At 37.0% G+C, this 18818-nt stretch overlaps 1 protein-coding gene across 40 annotated transcripts in view; it reads right to left on the bottom strand.

Annotated features, from left to right (window-relative positions):
• HUWE1 (HECT, UBA and WWE domain containing E3 ubiquitin protein ligase 1) overlaps positions 1-18818 on the bottom strand; it is a 171741-nt gene that overhangs the window by 148107 nt on the left and 4816 nt on the right. For 29 of the 40 annotated variants that reach the window (XM_082717517.1, XM_082717511.1, XM_082717518.1 and 26 more), the window contains one exon: positions 17369-17503. The exons of 5 other annotated variants lie outside the window; for them this stretch is intronic. The gene's annotated coding sequence lies outside the window, so the exon portion shown is untranslated. Of the gene's footprint in view, positions 1-738; positions 833-17368; positions 17504-18818 lie in introns of all 40 variants that reach the window. 6 more of the 40 variants (XM_082717543.1, XM_082717508.1, XM_082717541.1 and 3 more) reach the window with 1 other exon arrangement.

Here is an 18818-nt window from a genome sequence, read left to right as displayed (position 1 = left end):
TGGTTGCCTCTAGGTGGCAGGATAACACAGTTTTAATTTATGCTTCATGCTTTTCAGGTTCTTTCAAACTTTCTATAATCATACATCCATTTATGAGAATTTTCCTTTTGTGCAATTTTTCTTTAGGGTAGAAAAGAGTGACCCCTAATCCAAATGGCATGCATCAAATTAAGAACGCAACATCTAAACAAATGCCTTGTAGTAGTGGCTGCTAAAGTGCTCTTGGAGCTTCTGAAGTTTAGCACATAGCACGGACTCAGTATTTACTAATTTATTATTGGTAGGTTAAGAAATGCTGCAAACACATATAGGAGTGTGGATGAATCAAAGTCAGCCTAAAATTCCCACTGAAATCATGGAAAAGCAATTTGGCTGTTTTTAACCCAATGAGCCACCCAGGTGCCCCAATTTGGCCGTTTTTACATAAAAAGGTTTTCAGAGCACACTAGACTCCAAAATGCCACAAGGCAAAAAGCCTCTGCCTCTATGAAGTCTCTCAGAGAAAATTCAGGTGAGAACTGCCCAGACCATCCATTATCTCAGGAAGCAGCAAACAATCTTAAAACCCACTCTGTTATATACTATTTGATTAGAGACACAGACATCACATTAACTGATTTCTTAAAGGGAACACATTTCCATCCAGCCTAGTTTCTGATTGTTTACATTAATATCAATCCAACAAATATTCAGAGAACCCATTTGTCATTATAATAACAACGGCTAGTATTTACTTACCACCTAATTATGCATTATCTCTAATCCTTGAAGATGAAGACTGTTTCCAGCTTACTAAGTCCAAGAGTAGCCACATACCCAGTAAGTGGTAAACCTGAACAAAACCAAATTTGCTCCATGATTCCACAGTACACAAAATGTCTATAAGCACAGTCCACCCTGCCACACCCCCCTCCTACAGACACCAATATCCTTATCATTGAGCCATATAAAATATGACCCTGAGGACGGCTGACCTAGATTTTCTTGGGCACTGATAGTAAAATGCAATAATAAAGCAACCCCCAAAAAACAGCCATTATTCACCCAAGCCAAATCTGGGAATAATCTGCAGAATTACCTTGATAGAGCCTCCTTCAAAATCTGTAAACACTATACCTAAGGTAAGTGTGTATCCTTGCTCTCCTTGCTCTGCAGTATATTCAAAGAAAATCTCTTACAGGGATACCAAGAAGGAGGAATCTGAAACCTCTAACACTGACTCTGGAGGTAAGAATGATGTTTAAGAACACATCCTCTATATATGATCTATCTACAGCCCTGGGAAGGTGCACATCCAGGAGTTACTCTTTAAGTCATTACTCCCAATTACTTAAGAGAGATAAACTGGCATCAGAAGAATCAGGCAACAAAATAGTTGTAGATCAGTTTTGCCAGTAGAAAGGAAAGGGCAGCATGCCAAGTAGCCCCTTATAAGCATTCCGAACAACAACAACAACAAAAAACAAGCAGCAATGTCTACATGGAAATTATGCAAATTAAGGAGGAGAGGAAGAGATTCCTTGTCTACACATTTTCAACTGGTGCTCTGGAATAATCCTCATCTACCCTCAAAGACTGATCTGTCTCCCATCTCCTTCCTTCCTTGTAGCTGGATTTGGTGCAAAAAATCAACTGTAACAATGGTTATTCCCTATGTCATCACATCCAATTTCAAAGATGCAATTGCCTTTTCAGTCTCGCCCACCTCTAACAGAAAATGAAGATATCAGCCTTTAAACTAAACTAATACTCTTTATTCAAACTAATGTCAAGAACTTAACCACAGAAAAGCTATCACTTTCTAATAGGTGATAAAGAGGGCCTCAGGCAACATTTAGTGAGTTCAGGAAAAACATATTGCCAGAAAAATCAACCTACTTAAAAATTACCTTCAAAATAATTTACTTAAAAATTAAATTCAGAGGGCGCCTGGGTGGCTCAGTGGGTTAAGCCGCTGCCTTCGGCTCAGGTCATGATCTCAGGGTCCTGGGATCGAGTCCCGCATCGGGCTCTCTGCTCAGCAGGGAGCCTGCTTCCTCCTCTCTCTCTCTCTGCCTACTTGTAATCTCTCTCTGTCAAATAAATAAATAAAATCTTTAAAAAAAAATTAAATTCAGAGTTCTCAACCCTGACTATGCAAAGTCAAAAACTAAAAATGTCTGGTTATACAAATATCTGACTTAGTAAATATGAGGTGGGAACTTTTTTCTTCAAACTGTATAGGTGATACAGCTGCACAGCCAGATTTAAAAGCCACTTTATTAGATATTAATTATCCTTTGCCTATTTGTGACTCACTGAGGAATTTTCTTTAAGAGACTGGGGGAGGGGGGGTGCCTGGGTGGCTCAGTCAGTTAAGCGGCTACCTTTGGATCAGGTCATGATCCCAGCAGGGTCCTAGGATCAAGCCCCGGGCTTCTCCCTCTCCCTCTACCTGTTGCTCTCCCCGCTTGTGCATCTGTGTCGTCAAATAAATGAAATCTTAAAAAAGAGAACGGGGATAGAATGGTTATAAATAAAGCAAGAATAGCCATGTGTCGATAACTGTTGAGGCTAGGTATCAGGTACATTGGGGTTCCAATATACTATCCTCTAACTTTTGTATAGGTTTGAAAATATCATAAATTAAAATATTTTAAATTAAGACTTTATCCTGCCAGATCCTTCCATTCCATCCTTCACATTACTACCAGAACAATTCCCCTCAAACTCAAAATCTACCTACATTATCAAGTGCAAACTCCTTACCTAATCCAGCATCCAAGACCTCTAGGACCTGGTACCTGTTCACCTCTCTTACCAGGGCCACAGCATTACATAATATTCCCCTTGGCTCCCCACATAGTTTAACCACATGAGGCTTTTACAGTTCCCCTAACACTCAAGACTTCAAATACTTTGACTCAGATTGCGCTTTCTGCTAAAATGGCTGTTCTCGGCATATCCCCTGGAGCTGAGCTTAAATGTCACCTCAATGAGGCCTTTTCAGATATCCTCTCCCTCAGAGAAAAATCGATCACTCCCTCCTTTGTGCCCCCTCCAACTGTGTCCTGCATATACCCTCAATCAACATACTTCTTTATTTACCTGTCAGTCTCAACACTAGGGTGAGTTCTGCATAAGTGGGACTGTGTCTATTTATCTTTGCATTCCTGTCACCAGCACAGGAACTGTCACTTAGTAGATGAATCAATGACTATCCAGTAAACATTTAAAGAAGCTTAAAAATCCAAGTCACAGACTCTTGGTGAAATTTCCAACTGACAAAACCAATTTATAAAATTCATTCAATCTGCACTTTTCCAATCAACATATAGGTATGGACACACTAAATGCAGGGCATTGCAAAGGGTGCTATGAGATAGCCAGGTATTCAGAAACATAAATTAGAGGAAAAAGGAAAACTAGAAGCAATGATAGTATAAAAGCTATGAAAAGTCAGTACACAAAACATAATCAAATTACAGTACACAATCAAATTACAACTTCCTAGTGGCCTAAGCAAAGCTGCAAACGCAATTACAAGAGATCAACAAAATACATACAATAAATCCTTATAGAACACCAAACATAATCCTCTTGCTTTTTAAAAAATTTTGGATTTTTAGAGATTCAAGTTGCATACAACAGAGTACACTGTTAGCAAAACTGAAACAATTAGCCCAGTTTCACTTTTTGGGCATAGTGCTTTAGTCTAGAAAAATATATACATAGATAGCAATTTGGACATCATTTTAAAGCAGGTGAAGAAATCTTTATGGATTTCTTGTCCTATACTGAGGGATTTCCATAAAAATTCTGAAGTTCTACGGAAAATTTTTGCATATGTTGGAATTTTTCTGAAAAGACAGTTGATAGCTTTCAGTGGCTTCTTAAAGTGATCCATGACCTGCAACAGTAGGAACCATCACCCCACAAGATATCCAAGACTGCTTAGTACTTAAGTGACTACAATGTTTTCACTTTCACTTATGAAACACAGGCATATGGTATTTCCCCTAAAGTCACATGATAGGCTACTGTCAAATATAATAAAGATAGTACAGGAAACCAAAGAAACAGAATTCCAACCCTTTTGCATTATTCAGCTCCAGTTATCTCATATCCCTGGGTTTAAGAAGAAATACGCAGCATCTCTCAAGATTGAACCTCTGTATAGGAGAGAATCCTGTGTTCCTGGATAAAATCCTCTAGTCCGTATCCCAAAGAAAGGCAGAAAAGGCCCAAACCTTCTATAAAAAGCCTAGATTAAGTGTATTTCTAAATAAAAGCTAGTTTCTTTTTTAAAGATTTTATTTATTTATTTATTTGACAGAGAGAGAGAGAGAGAGAGAGAGAGAGAGACAGCGAGAGAGGGAACACAAGCAGGGGGAGTGGGAGAAGAGGAAGGAGCAGGGAGCCCGATGCGGGGCTCGATCCCAGGACCTTAGGATCACGACCTGAGCTGAAGGTAGACGCTTAAACCACTGAGCCACCCAAGCACCCTAAAAGCTAGGTTTTAATGCCTTAAAATATTCTGACGAAAGATATATCTGTATGGGGAGAAGATAAGAGACATTAGTAATGTATTTACTTGCACTGTATATTGTGGATAATTTATTTTAAAGGCAGAGATTGAGGAATACAACTGGAAGAAAGTCAAAATGAAGTAGAGGACAACAGCATAGTGGAAAGGCTTGGGAGTTGGGACGCAAATGGGCTTAAATTCCATTTATTAGCTGTATGATCTTAGACAAGTTACTATGCCTCACTGAGTCAGTAACCTCCATAAAATAAACAATACAGTCCACCTCAAGGGACTGTGTCTGGCAATGAGTAAGCCATATTATTATTTGTTCTATTTCTTTTAGCTCCAGATTAATTTAAGGGCAGCATTCTTATGCCGGATATTACACACACACACACACACACACACACACACACCCAAAGCAAACAAGAGCTGGTCTTTTCAAACTTTCTACATGTTATCTGAATATGAAAGAACATAAAGCATGTATTGAAACTGTTAGCTTTAAGTAATGACATGAAGCAAAAAGTCAAACTCAACTTTGATGATGAGACTAGGAAGTTCTGGATCTCCTTCTCAAGTAAGTTATAGTTCTCCAAAGGTTAAACAGGCCACTAAATACTGTCTGGGCCATACAACTTAAGAATCAGAGATTTAAAGTGGATCTGAGCTATTCTGACCTGGTTCAAATGAATCTGGAATGCAGAGACACCAAGATTCTTCTACATGATTTAAATAACAGTAGTAATTATGGCAATTATCAACATGGCAGCAAATTCCTTTCAACATGAAGTAACTCCAACTTCACAGGTTTATTATGAGGCAAAAATTAATTCATTGACAAGACTACTTTAAAGCAATGCTTTTACAAAAAAGTATATCCCAGGGGCACCTGGGTGGCTAAGTGGGTTAAGCCTCTGCCTTCAGCTCAGGTCATGATCTCAGGGTTCTGAGATCGAGCCCCACATCGGGCTCTATGCTCAGCGGGAGCCTGCTTCCCCCTCCCTCTCTCTGCCTGCCTCTCTGCCTACTTGTGATCTCTCTCTGTCCAATAAATAAATCTTTAAAAAAAAAATTTAAAAAAAAGTATGTCCCAACATATAAACAAAACTGGCTCTATAAATTTAACAGCACCACACACACACACAGCCCTTCCAATGTTCTTTAAATAAACCGAATAATGTGAACAATCTGTTCCTTTAAAACATTTATATCTATAACATGAAAGATGTTTGCTGAAAATTAAAGAACAGTATGCATAGATACTATAGTTCCCTGCCACCAACTGACTTTGTGACCTTAGGACAATCTGAGCTTCAAACATGTAAAATGAAAATAAAAGAACTAAAATCTCTCAAAGCACTGTCTCTAACACTTTGCCTCCAGTTGAAGACAAATGTTAAGTATTAAACGTGAACTACTGGAATTATTCTCAAAAACTAAAGACCAAAAAGTAACCAAGTCTGTTTTCTACTTGGCACAAATTCCAACTTCTGTTTTAACAAACTACATTTTTCCAAATAATTCAGTTTTAAGCTGATCTTATGTTTAAAAATCAAATAGTCCTTCCTAAAACAGGACTACTGGTTAACCATATAGACAAAAATAAAAGCACACACCTACTTCACACCATTACTTAAACATAAAAAGCTAAACTATAAAAGTATTTGAAAATAATGCAGTTAAATATTCTTGTAATCTTGTTAAAGAAAAGATCTTCCAAGAAAGATACACAATCTAGAAACCATAAAGGAAATAAAAAGGGAAGATTTGGCTACACAAAAATTCCAAACCATAAACACAGAAAATATTTTTAAAAGGATACAGAAAGAGCTGGTTATTTCTAATACACAAACAACTCTCAAAACTCAGTAAAACAAATAATCTGATTGAAAACCAAGTAAAAGACCACAAACTTGCAATCTGCATAAGATACTAACATTTGCTCATCCTCTCTAATAATACAAAAATTCCAGTCAAAGCAAGGAGATGCTATTTCTCATTCATCAGACTGGCTAAAATTGAAAAGATTATTTTGTATTGGCAGATATAGGTAGAGAAAAGGGCACTGACAGACACTGCTGGTGTGAATGGCAATTCAATATAGCCTTTCTGGAGGTCGCTTTGGCAGTATCCATAAAAAATTTAAATGGCACCACCCTTTGACCCAGAAAGAACTCTACTTCTAAGGATCAACAAATAGGGAATGATTAAATTATAGGACATCCATGCTTTGAAATGCAAAGCACCATTAAAAAGAATGGAGTTGAGCTATATGTTTTAACATACAAAAATATACATAGGACATCAACGGAGAAGCACAGTATTTAAATGCTAAAAGATATAGAAGAATATATACAAACTGTCAACAGACTTTTGAAATGTGGTACCAATAAAACAAGACTATCATCTAGGGAGGGGAGAGACTAATTTTTAACAAAAATGTTTATTTTGTTTGAATCTTTAACAGGAAACACTTCCATAATTTAAAACAATAGAAAAGGGATATATAGATGGGCTCAGGAGAAAAAAAAGATGGGTTTATAAAACAACACTTTAATTTCAAAGTTTTATGAACAGGAAATTCAGTCCTAGCTACAGGCTTATGGCATCCATAAATATGCACAAAAACACATGGCCAAATTGAAATGTCCCATGAAAGAGCTCAAAATTGACCCCATGTTGAAAAGTAACAGCCCTAGTCAAAAGGTCTTTCTGGGGGGGACTTCTCATTTACCTTTCTACTCTTTCTACTCCCCCAAAGCTTCCCCATTTTGGGGGGTAACTTCTTATTCTGTGCTTCTGTGGGTGACATCTGCTGGCACATTTAGAAACAGATTATAGTATAGCATACTGAAAATCCTGGACTAGGTTAACCTGGATTCAATGCCCAACTCTACCACTAACCAGCAACCTTTGTTATCTTGGACAAATCATTTCCCCTAATCCAGGCCTATAAAGTAAAAGGAGTTTGATACAGTAATATCAAATACAGACTCTTATTCAGCTATTCTGTTGCACATGGAGAAGAGTGCCATTTTAAAGCCACTGGTTATTTGTTTTGCTAGAGGCAGAGATTTGAATTAACTGTGCAGGCAGTGTGACTTTACTTTTAAAAAGCAAAAATCTATGTAAGATCTATGTAAAAGGTTGTCTTCAAGTGGTATCTACATCCCTCCGGATTATACTCTTTTTTTTTTTTTAAAGATTTTATTTATTTATTTGACAGACAGAGTTCACAAGTAGGCAGAGAGGCAGGCAGAGAGAGAGGAGGAAGCAGGCTCCCTGCTGAGCAGAGAGCCCGATATGGGACTCGATCCCAAGACCCTGAGATCATGACCTGAGCCGAAGGCAGCGGCTTAACCCACTGAGCCACCCAGGCGCCCCTCCGGATTATACTCTTAAGGATGGTCTTGCCAAGACACTCAAGGAAATGTAAATAGCAGGGAAATGGAGCCCCAGATTAGGTCAAAAGACTACAAGGCACCATAGATTGGAGGAGTCAAGCCAGCCCCTACAAAATACAGAAGTAGATATAGATGTAAGGAGAGAGCCACCTATAGCAATGATACTGGATCTGTCCAGATTTAAGCTCTTCTCTAACACTAACCTATCAAGGCTTACCCTGAGAAGCTATCATACTGTAAATCACATGGATCATACACTAAACTCACCATTGTGAATAATGTAGGACAGTGCTTGTAAAGGGCAATTTGATAGTAAGTATCCAAAGCCTTTTATATTTTTGCATTCCAGTTCTAGAAATTTCTTAAGGAAGTAAACATAATGTCACAAAGACATCTCACTCAGATGTTCTTAAGCTTCTTTCCTTTATTCAATACTTACTTACCAAATGGCCTACTGTGTGCTAGGAAGCATTCTTTAAATATCATGGAAAACTAGGACTTATAGGTCTGAAAATAGGAAACTGGTTAATAAATGATAAATTATGTACATCACAGAAAATAATAGAGCCATGAGAAGTATTATGTTGTCATAATACATTATGACAGGGAACAGAGATCAATATAGTGGTAACAACAATTTAAAAATACCATTTTTATATTGGTTTGGAGAAACAGCTTTAAAAAAAAGGACAATTTAGGGACAACTGAGGAAATGTGACTACAGACTAGCTATTTAGATATTAAGGTAATGAACAAATTTCCTAGGTGTGATAAACAGTATTGTAGATATTGTAGGTCCTTCTTAAGACATGCAGGCCGAAGGACTTAAGGATGAAATGTCACTTTTTTTTAAAGATGAAATGTCACTGTTACTTCATATGCTTCAGAAAAATTAAACACATATATGTACACATAAATCAAATATGGCAAATTTTAACTATTATTGGATATAGCCAGTGATATACAGATGCTTAATGTGCTATTCTTTCAGCATTTTTATGTTTGAAAATTTTCACAATAAAAAGCTGGAGGGAAGGTTATGAATTACATTTTTAAAGAGTAAAGTTTTGGGGAGAGAAAGTATGCTTATGCTACACAGGGATAAAGAAAAGCCTTGGAAGAATATATTGTGTACCAGCATACTAACAGTATTTATCTGAATGGCAGGAGATTTCTGTGCTTATTTGTGTATGTTTTCAAAAATAAACCATATAAACTGCTATAATCCTGAGAAACATTACTTAAAAATAAAGGCAGGAAGACATTTTCAAACAAGAACTACAATAAAATGAACAAATGACTAAAGGCCCACTCCCAAAGCATTCTTATTAAATGATTTTACAAACTAAATAAGTATGTAAACAATTCCACACAAGTAATAAATTGCTGTGTGAACATCACAGTTTTTAAATTTCTACTTACATGAGTAATTTATACCGTTCTCACAATATGAAAATTCAAGCAATTCATGGTAAAGATCGAGTGGGAAGGGGAATACCGAGTTAAAGTACTTAAGAATTTCCCCTCCGGCGCCTGGGTGGCTCAGTGGGTTTAGCCTCTGCCTTCGGCTCAGGTCATGATCTCAGGGTCCTGGGATCGAGGCCCACATCGAGCTCTCTGCTCAGCAGGGAGTCTGCTTCTCCCTCTCTCTGCCTACTTGTGATCTCTCTCTCTATTTCAAATAAATAAATAAAAATCTTAAAAAAAAAAAAGAATTTCCCCTCAAATCATACCCCCCCACTAAAAGATTGGAGGCAAAAATAAATGTTCAAGTTATCAGTTCATGAGGAGAGGCGGATAGGCGAAGGGTTTTGTTTTATTATTCTCTGTATTCTTTAGTGTATTTTAAGTTTCTCAGAAAAAGAAATGCAATTACAGAAAAAGCAAAAGGTCCTCTTGACCACTCCTTCCAAAAAATCAGTTTACCCTAGTTTTTAATATATAAATAGCAACATATAGTACATACTTATCTTACAGCTTGCCAAGTATCTTCACATAAATAGCTGTATTAACTTAAACCACTTGTGGGCAGTATTCTAAGACCATACTCTTCCCTGTATTTTTGCCATAACCTGTACCTAATTATGTTTTGCCAATCTAATGGTTAAAAAATATCTCATTTTAATTTGCATTTCTAGTATTTAGTTTGAGTATCTTTTCTTGTTACCAGACAGTTTTAGTTCCTATTCTGGGAAAAGCCTGTCCTTAATTTTCTACTGCTTTTATTTTTAAAATGTTACTCTTATCATTAAGACAGGAACACACCAACCAAAATGTTAATGATGACTGAATAATTTTTGTGGGAGTATGAATCTTTTCCCAAAATAAGAACACATTTTCTAGTTCTTCCTAAATTAATTCAGTAACAGAAACTAGAAAATTATAAAAGTGGGTGAAAAAAAGACTTTCAGATGCAAGTAGTACTTTTAGGATACCCTATTATAGGAGCACATAACACCCTAGAGGAACTCATAAAATCCAGCTTAAAGAAATAAACACACCTAAAGCACAAGTCTTGTTAAGAAATGAAATACTGGTTGAGGCTACTGATTCATTTGGGATACATTAACTAACTTCATTTTTAGAAAGCATATTTTGAGATCATGATGTACTTTTCATGTATCTTGTTTAAGCCCAACAAAATTCTGGGTTACATTCGCTGAAGCCCTCCTATAAACTGCTATTGCACATTTTGTTCACTCCTCCTCATTGTACTAATCCCTCTGACTATGATTTATAAGTCTCCCTCCCCTAGGAGACCATGCTACCCTCCACTCCCTAGTTGCTTATCTTGGAATTTACAGTATCTGGCATTATTGAGTATGTCCTCAAATATTTGTTGAGAGAATGAGTTATCATCCTTATTTAAAGGATGAGGAAACTAGCTCAGTGATGAAATAATTTGCCCCAAGTAACATAGCTATTAAGTATTTATTTTACATAAATTACAATGGCCATAACTTTGTAGTATACTGTATAATTTAAACATTTTTAAGTAATGTATCATCTCACTTTAATGCCCACAGCAACTTATTTATGAAGTAGGCTTTTTGATTACCATTTCATAGGTGAGAATGAAATATGGGGCACACACAAATCCTAGTTTATAAGAAGTTCAGCTGTCTCTTTACATACTTCATAAATCACTAATTGGATATAGGACCCTCTATCTTTATGTAGCAAACATCTTGGGGAATGATGATGGGGGAGGGAGAAGACAAAAGGAAGACAGTTAAAGCAACAGGACAGAGACTGAAAATCAGTTTATAGGTCCATCTGAGGACCATAAACCGATATTGTAGTGTCAACCACATGTGCCACTCTGAAATCCGACCTTGGCCCAAAGGTTTTTCTTGATATTACCCTCTATTCACAGAAGACAACTGCAGGCTTTCACACAGATCAGCAGTCTCAAAGGCTGGGGATACAGAGCTAAGGAGAGCTTTGAAAAACAATAAGGTTACATCACACATGGACAAAGCAGGTGGAAAAGTGACAACATAAAGGAAAATGCTAAGGAACTTTAAACATTACCTCAGTCCTTAAATGGATTGTGAGTTTCTCAAGTGAAGAAACCAACTCTCATTTATTTTATGTCCCTAGCTCCTTGAACTTAAGAACACTCAGTAAATGGTTACTGAACTAAAAAGAGCTTAAGATGCGAGGGAAAAAGATGTATTAATTTTTAAAAAATGGCTTTAAAATTTATTGAGCACTTACTATGTGCCATGTGTTATACTTCTGATAATATATAAAATGTTAAAAGGGTAATATTTACCTCTTTTCTAATCTGCTAGATACGGTGCTACTCAAGTATATTAACAGTGGTGATACTGATGACGATTAGGAAGACTCATTATGGGTTAAGGTTACTAAGGTTACAGCAGAACCTTGAACAGAACAAAGTTGAACAGTAGGGGGCTATGTAGATGTAAGGAGATCAAGGCAACCAACGTATTACACATCACCACAGAAGTAGATACGACCCTTTAGAGGGTATGAACATGACTCCTAATGCTTGGCAAAGAGAAAAACCACTCTGGTAACACCCACTTATCTTGGGCCAGACAAAGTCTGCCCCAAAATGACCAAAATATAAACCCTTTTCTTCCCCACCACTGATGATCCTAACACAGAGCTGAAGGGTCCAGATAGGCTTTGCTAACTGGCCATCAATTCACCACTGTGACTGCCCATCTCTGAGCTGTTGAAGGGGTTATGTGAAATTGTTAAAGAAATGACCATCTGCTGACCACATAGAGTATACTAACAACCTAAATTACCCCACTTAACCCCACAAATAAAGCGTTTTCCCCAGATGAAACAATGGATAGGTTAACTTGCCCAATATGACAGAACTATAAAAAAATTAAAATTCAGCATTTATCCTACCCTTCTTGTACAAATTATATCACTGAGTAACCTTAAAAAATTATTCCACCTAATACACAAAAACAAAATGACAGAGCTAGAACATCACCATTTTGATATTTCCAATAAACTAATCCATCTAAGCTTTAGGCAGAAATGGCTGTTAATATAAAAAAAATACAAGACGTCATTACAACTTAATGAATGTTGTGCATAAATACACCACCGCCAATTCTTGCCAAAGGACATGAACCTGAATTTATAAAAGCCTCTGGATCCACTGTAAATTTGCAGGAAATACAGAGGACAGACAAATGTAATAACTGTATTGAGTGTGCAATAAAGAAATTCAGTCTGTGGGAAACTCCACAGGTCAAACGGCCTAAGTTATTCAACAGATACAGTATAAGGAAAAGAAAGAAAGAAAGGAAAGTTATAGGTATTTAAAATACATCAAGTTTTAAAAAGGAGACAAAGCAAATTATCCTGTTCAGGGGTGCACACTTGGATGATAAAAGCAGAACAATACAAGAGATTATTATAAAGTCAGAAAAGGAGACACTTTCTGGAGAGGGAAGATGCTGTGACTGGGATGAGCACATGAAAAGACTTATGGTTTAACAGGCAAAGTCCTATTTCTTGAGTTGGGTAATGGTGACAAAAGTGTTTGCCTTAGTTTATTAAACTGTAAACTTGTTTATGGGTGGTTTGCTTTATCTGTATTCTATTTCTTACAATAAAAGGAAACCACTATATTCACATTAAAGCTGCTTATGTATGGTACGATTCTATTTGTATGAGATGCCTAGACTAGGCAAATCATAGAAATATAAAGTAATTAGTGGTTGCCAAAGGCTGGGGTGGTTGGGAGAGAGAAGGGGAGTCACTATTAATGGGAACTGGGTTTCCTTAGGGGTGATGAAAATGTTTAAAAAATGATGTGGTAATGGCTGTACAACTGTGAACACATCAAAAATCACTGTATGCAGGGCACCTGGGTGGCTCAGTGGGTTAAAGCCTCTGCCTTCAGCTCAGGTCATAATCCCAGGGTCCTGGGATCGAGCCCCGCATCAGGCTCTCTGTTCAGCAGGGAGCCTGCTTCCTCTTCTCTCTCTCTGCCTGCCTCTCTGCCTACTTGTGATCTCTGTCAAATTAATAAATAAAATCTTTAAAAAAAAATCACTGTATGCTTCAAGTGGGCAAATCATATGGCATGGGGATTGTATCTCAATAAAACTGTTTTTAAAAAGTCTAAGACAAAGCAAATTATCCTGTTAAGCCAAGACACATGTTTAAAACAAAGCCTGGGGTGGAGCCCAAGAACTTGCACTTCTGACAAGTTCCCAGATGCTGCTGCTGCTGTCGATCTGGGGGCCACATTTTGAGAACCAATGCACCAAGGGATTTCAAAACTGCTTATATCTCAAAGTAGTACTAAACAGCACTGGAAAGTGAAGTGTTTTACTCAGGGACTGAGAAAACAGTCCAGGAAAAAAAAAAAGTTAACACTCTGCAAAGCACTGTTCTATTCCAACTGATTCCCTGACCATCAACATCTGCATCTCCTAGGAACTTGCTGGAAATGCAAATTCTCAGGCCCCTTCCAGACCTATAGGATAGGAAGCTCTGGGGTTGGAGCTCAGCAATTTGTTTGAGCAAGCCCTCTAGGTGATTCTGACATTCCCAAAAGTTTCAGAGCTATTGTTCTAAGCACTTTATATGCATTAACTCAGCTAAACTCCAAAACCCTATGAAGTAGGTAATACTATTAGCATTTTACAGATTAAGAACTGTGGCACAGAGGTTAAATAATTTGCACAAGATGACAAATGGTAAAAAATGAAGTCAGAACTTGAGCCTAGAGAGGCTGGTTCCAGAGTCCATGCTCTTAATCACTATGATGAAATATCTTTCCACCCACAAGAACTCAACTGGCAGAATGCAATAATGAAGAATTAGTGGAAGAAAAAAATACAAAGACCAGGAGAAATATGTCCCACTAAAAACACAGGCAAATAATCACAGCAAATAATGTTGTCATTAAAAAAGCAATCTTCCAGGGGCGACTGGGTGGCTCAGTGGGTTAAAGCCTCTGCCTTCAGCTCAGGTCATGATCCCAGAATCCTGGGATCGAGCCCCTGCACGGGCTCTCTGCTCAGCAAGGAGCCTGCTTCCTCCTCTCTCTCTGCCTGCTTGTGATCTCAATCAAATAAATAAATAAAATCTTTTTTTTTTTTTTAAAAAGCAATCTTCCAAAAGCATTCCAAAACATAAGCAGCCATCAAATACAATATATCCCAGTATTTCCAGAACAATGATCTCAGATATCTAATTATAAGGATTTAAAATCTGGATTACGCTAAAGATGGCACATAAATTCAAGGCAGTTATGTTCACATTTACCAATCTTTAAAATCTAAATGATTATATACTACAAGGTCATTCCAGAATAATTTGAATCTCCCTATTCCTAGTCCCTTTTAGTCACTGTACAGTCAGAATGTAGGGGTTGAAAAAGAACTTTCACATTCCTCTAGTCCAATCAGCAATCCAGGCTGAACCATCTACAATAATGATCTTCTTATATTATCTTCTGATATTCATTAAGAACCTAAAAAACAAATCCCAACTTTCTGTAAAATCACATCCTGGGATCAATCCCATGTCACCACTGTAATTTTTAAAGCCAAATGATTAAAAACTTTTTAAGGGCATTAAAATGTGAAAATGTTCAATATTAACAGCCAAAACAAAACCTACAGTTGTTTTAGTCACAGAGAGCCACTCTTTCACACTATCTGAAAACATTTCTATAACCAGAAGACCAAGCTGGTTAACAAGTACATCAAGTTTTAGCAACTCAACCCCTATGACACATCAAATGAGAGAGCTTCCAAAGAATCTTCTGAGCTGAATTATCCCTGACATTAACATGTAAACATCTGGTAACCAGTCATTGAGGAAACAAGTCAGAGAACAACAATACAGCAAAACACCCAGAGCCCAAGCACTTGGGACTATCAACCTTATAGATAGTGAGACCACTGTAAAGCAGCGCAATATGGTTACAGCTACACAGCAAATTTTAACAATTTAACAGCAGGAAAGGTAACCTGGAATGTGGAGGGCAAACATTTTCAAAGCAACCAAGTTTGGTATTTCAATAATACTTTGAACCCATGGCTAAAAACACAACAAAAAGAGAAAAAACCAACAGCATTTCCATTATAAACTTGTAGCTATTAAGAACCCTGGAAACAATTCAAATATTGAAATGCCTACTGCATAAAACTCTGTTCCAAAAATCTAGTTATCCCAGATTCAAAACTCCGGATTAGAAGGTGTAAGTGACCTTGTTCAAACTTCTAGTAACTATAGAAAACTGAAGACAGGAGTAAATATCTAACCATGATATCCAACACACTCAAAATTTTTTTGTTAAATGAATGGACTTCACTGGAATTCCCAAGAAATCACTTCTTTAAATAGTCACTTTTCAACCAGCGATCTGATTTCGCCATAATGAATAAAGAACTGAAAAGCCTGAACTCATGATCCATAGCACTGGTGATTCAAAATCATACTTTTATCTAAATACCTCAAAAACTTTCATTCATGATCTCTACCCTCTCTGCCCTTCAACTTGGAATCACTCTCATTTTAAAGGTAGGCTCAAGTGGCCTTTCTCTGCCAATATTTGTGCTTATGTCCAACTTCCATCCCCAGGTTTTGACTATGCAAGGGACAGATAGATCCCAAGATAACCAATTCTACACCGGGAAAGAAATGAACAGTTTAAAGGAATTTGTGCTGTCGATCACCATTTCCAAAATAAATAAAATGAAAACTAACAACAGAAAAACTATGGTTGCATATTAATAGCTGAAAATCAGGATGCAAGCAGAAGCTCTCAAAAACTGGTTAGTACTGCCATTTCAAAAACTATTATTAGAGCCAAAGAACTCATCACTAAGTCTTAACAGCTTAGAAGTTATGGGTCAGAGCAGCTGAGATACCAACATCAAAAGAATAAAAAGCAACATTGTAAGATAGTATAAAAATAACTAAACCACCTAAGGAAATTGAAACCATGAAAAATCCCAAAGGCACACTTAAGTCATTATCTAGGAAACATTAGCTTCTTCCATAAGGAGGCCTACTTTTCATGTGGAGCAGTAAGCAGGGCCAAGACATGGAACCAAGGTCAGGTATCAATTAAATCAGACTCTGCCACAGAAAAGGGAATCCATGACTAGTTATTTTGGGATAGTGCCTAGGCCAGCAGTATCAACTCCAACTAGGATACAGGAGATTACTGCTTTTGTTCCATTATAATGGGGGTCCTCCAAGGTCTTTAACTTAATAAGAACGTGTTAGATACCACTGCTGGGATACAATCACCAAATGTGAGGGAAGTTGCACAACAATTTCTTCAAAATATCAGAAGAAAAAAAGGTAGAGAGTCTGCAGATTAAAGTAGATTTAAGAAATATACATCTCCACCTTTGTGATAAATGGATTTTCTTTGGACCCTAATTCAAACTAAAATATGAACATTAGCTTCATATTTGATATCTTCAAAAATCACTGTTAATTTTTTGAGTTGTGATAATAGTTTTTGAGGTTATGTTAAAAGAGCCTTTCTCTTTCAGGCATATAAATATTTTTCAAGTAAAAATATGACAGCAGGGATTTATTTCAAAATAATAGATGGGGACAGTAGGTATAAGTACAGATGAAGCAGAATGGCTACAAGCTGGTAACTGTTAAAACTGGTGATAGATACACAGAGGGATCATTATACTACCTGATTTCTGTATGTTTGATTTTTCATAACTCTTTGATAAAGAATTGATTAGACATAATATCTTACAACTTTTTTTGAATGGAGCTTTAAGTGATTTAAAAATCACACACAGACGGACTTCATTTAAACAATAACGAGAGAAGCAGCCAATGCCACATCAGATCCAAACAATGAAAGAAACCAAAGTAGCTCAATTACAGAATGGAAATATATACCCCCCACCTCCACTCCATGAAGTAAAATATAAATACTACCCAAAGATCTACAAAAACTAACCTAAAATCACAGCCAATCATACTCATCCTGGTGGGAAATCTCAAACTTCTCCAACAGCTTCCTGAACCTTCTGACGAAGTTGGTCTGCTAGTTCCTCTGGAGTACTAACCCACTCAGGTCAGACTACTGGAGGACCTACCAAAAAAAAAGGGTGGGGAGAAAGAGATAACACATTTATTAGGGTGTAGGGGAGTTAACCATTATATCAATGTTCAAACATGATCACAGTTATTATTTCTTAAGCAATAGCCCACACATACCAATTTTTATTTTTAAGGACCTGCTTTAAGCAGCAACAAGAATTCAGAATCAACAGCCAACACTCTGAAAACTCAACTCAGTTCTCAACCCAAATGAAATGATAGGGGATAGTAATTACAATTTTATATCCTCACTATAAACTGATACTAAGGCAATATTAAATTTATTATTTTCTTGTGGAAAAAAATCTGCACTCATAAAAACTACTCTTCACCTTCACACATGCTTTTTGGGCATACTGGGAGACAACTGATAAACACCTGGGAAACAGGTTGAACTTTACCACTGAAGCTTAGACAAAGCTTCTGACTGCTATTGCCACTCCTTCCTCTCTCTCTCTCCTTAGAGATCTACTAGAATAAATTATACCTTTTAGGTCACACCTAGATTTATTTATTTCCAGATTTATTCTAGTCCTGAATGACAAGAATCAAATTAAGATTTAGTTAATTACTGATTCATTGCTTGACCCACTGTAAAAAACTCCAAGGCAGTATCTCAAAACAGAAAGTGATCTCCTGTCCGCCAATGAAAAAGAGAATATTCTATTACCTCCAAAGCACCTTAAATTGAACAAAGCAAACCCTAAAGCTCAAAACTAGTGTCTACACAGTTAATTACCAGATGGTTCCCATGGTAGATCTTTAATCCTACATAAACTTTTCACCATCATGTTCCTGTTTCAAGCCCCATCACCTGCCCAAGGTTAAGAGTAATAGATGAAAGTGTTCAGTTTAATATTGGTCTAATCAAAATATTAACAGTAAGAAAAACTACGTCCAAATCGAATACACTCACTTCTATTTAAAAAGAATGCTGGAAAATATAAAATGGCAAAACACAACAGGAGGTAGTGCATTAAAGAACTGGTAGTAATTCATTATGGGAAATAAGCTTGGTATTCCAAACAACTTTCCTAAATTCTCTCAGATAGGAATTACCCTGTGCAGGTATAGCCAAATAGCAGATCCCCACACTGATCTGAGGAACCAAAGAAAGGAAGCTGGGGAAAAGCAGTATGAACACTTGAAAACTAGCTGGCAGAAGTTCCTTGATTACTGTGAAAAGCATAGCAACAAATTTCATCTTTGAGTGTATAACAGAACAAACTCTTTTTGAAGCAGTGGAAAGAGGGACTGGGCAAGGGATGAGGCATTCTTTCTAAAAGGCAGAACACCTGGGTGTGGTT

The sequence above is a fragment of the Mustela nivalis genome, assembly GCF_964662115.1.
Source record: "Mustela nivalis genome assembly, chromosome: X".
In the NCBI taxonomy this organism is placed as follows: domain Eukaryota; kingdom Metazoa; phylum Chordata; class Mammalia; order Carnivora; family Mustelidae; genus Mustela; species Mustela nivalis.
Note: the sequence above shows the minus strand (reverse complement) of the source record. Positions and strands in the feature narration are given on the sequence as shown.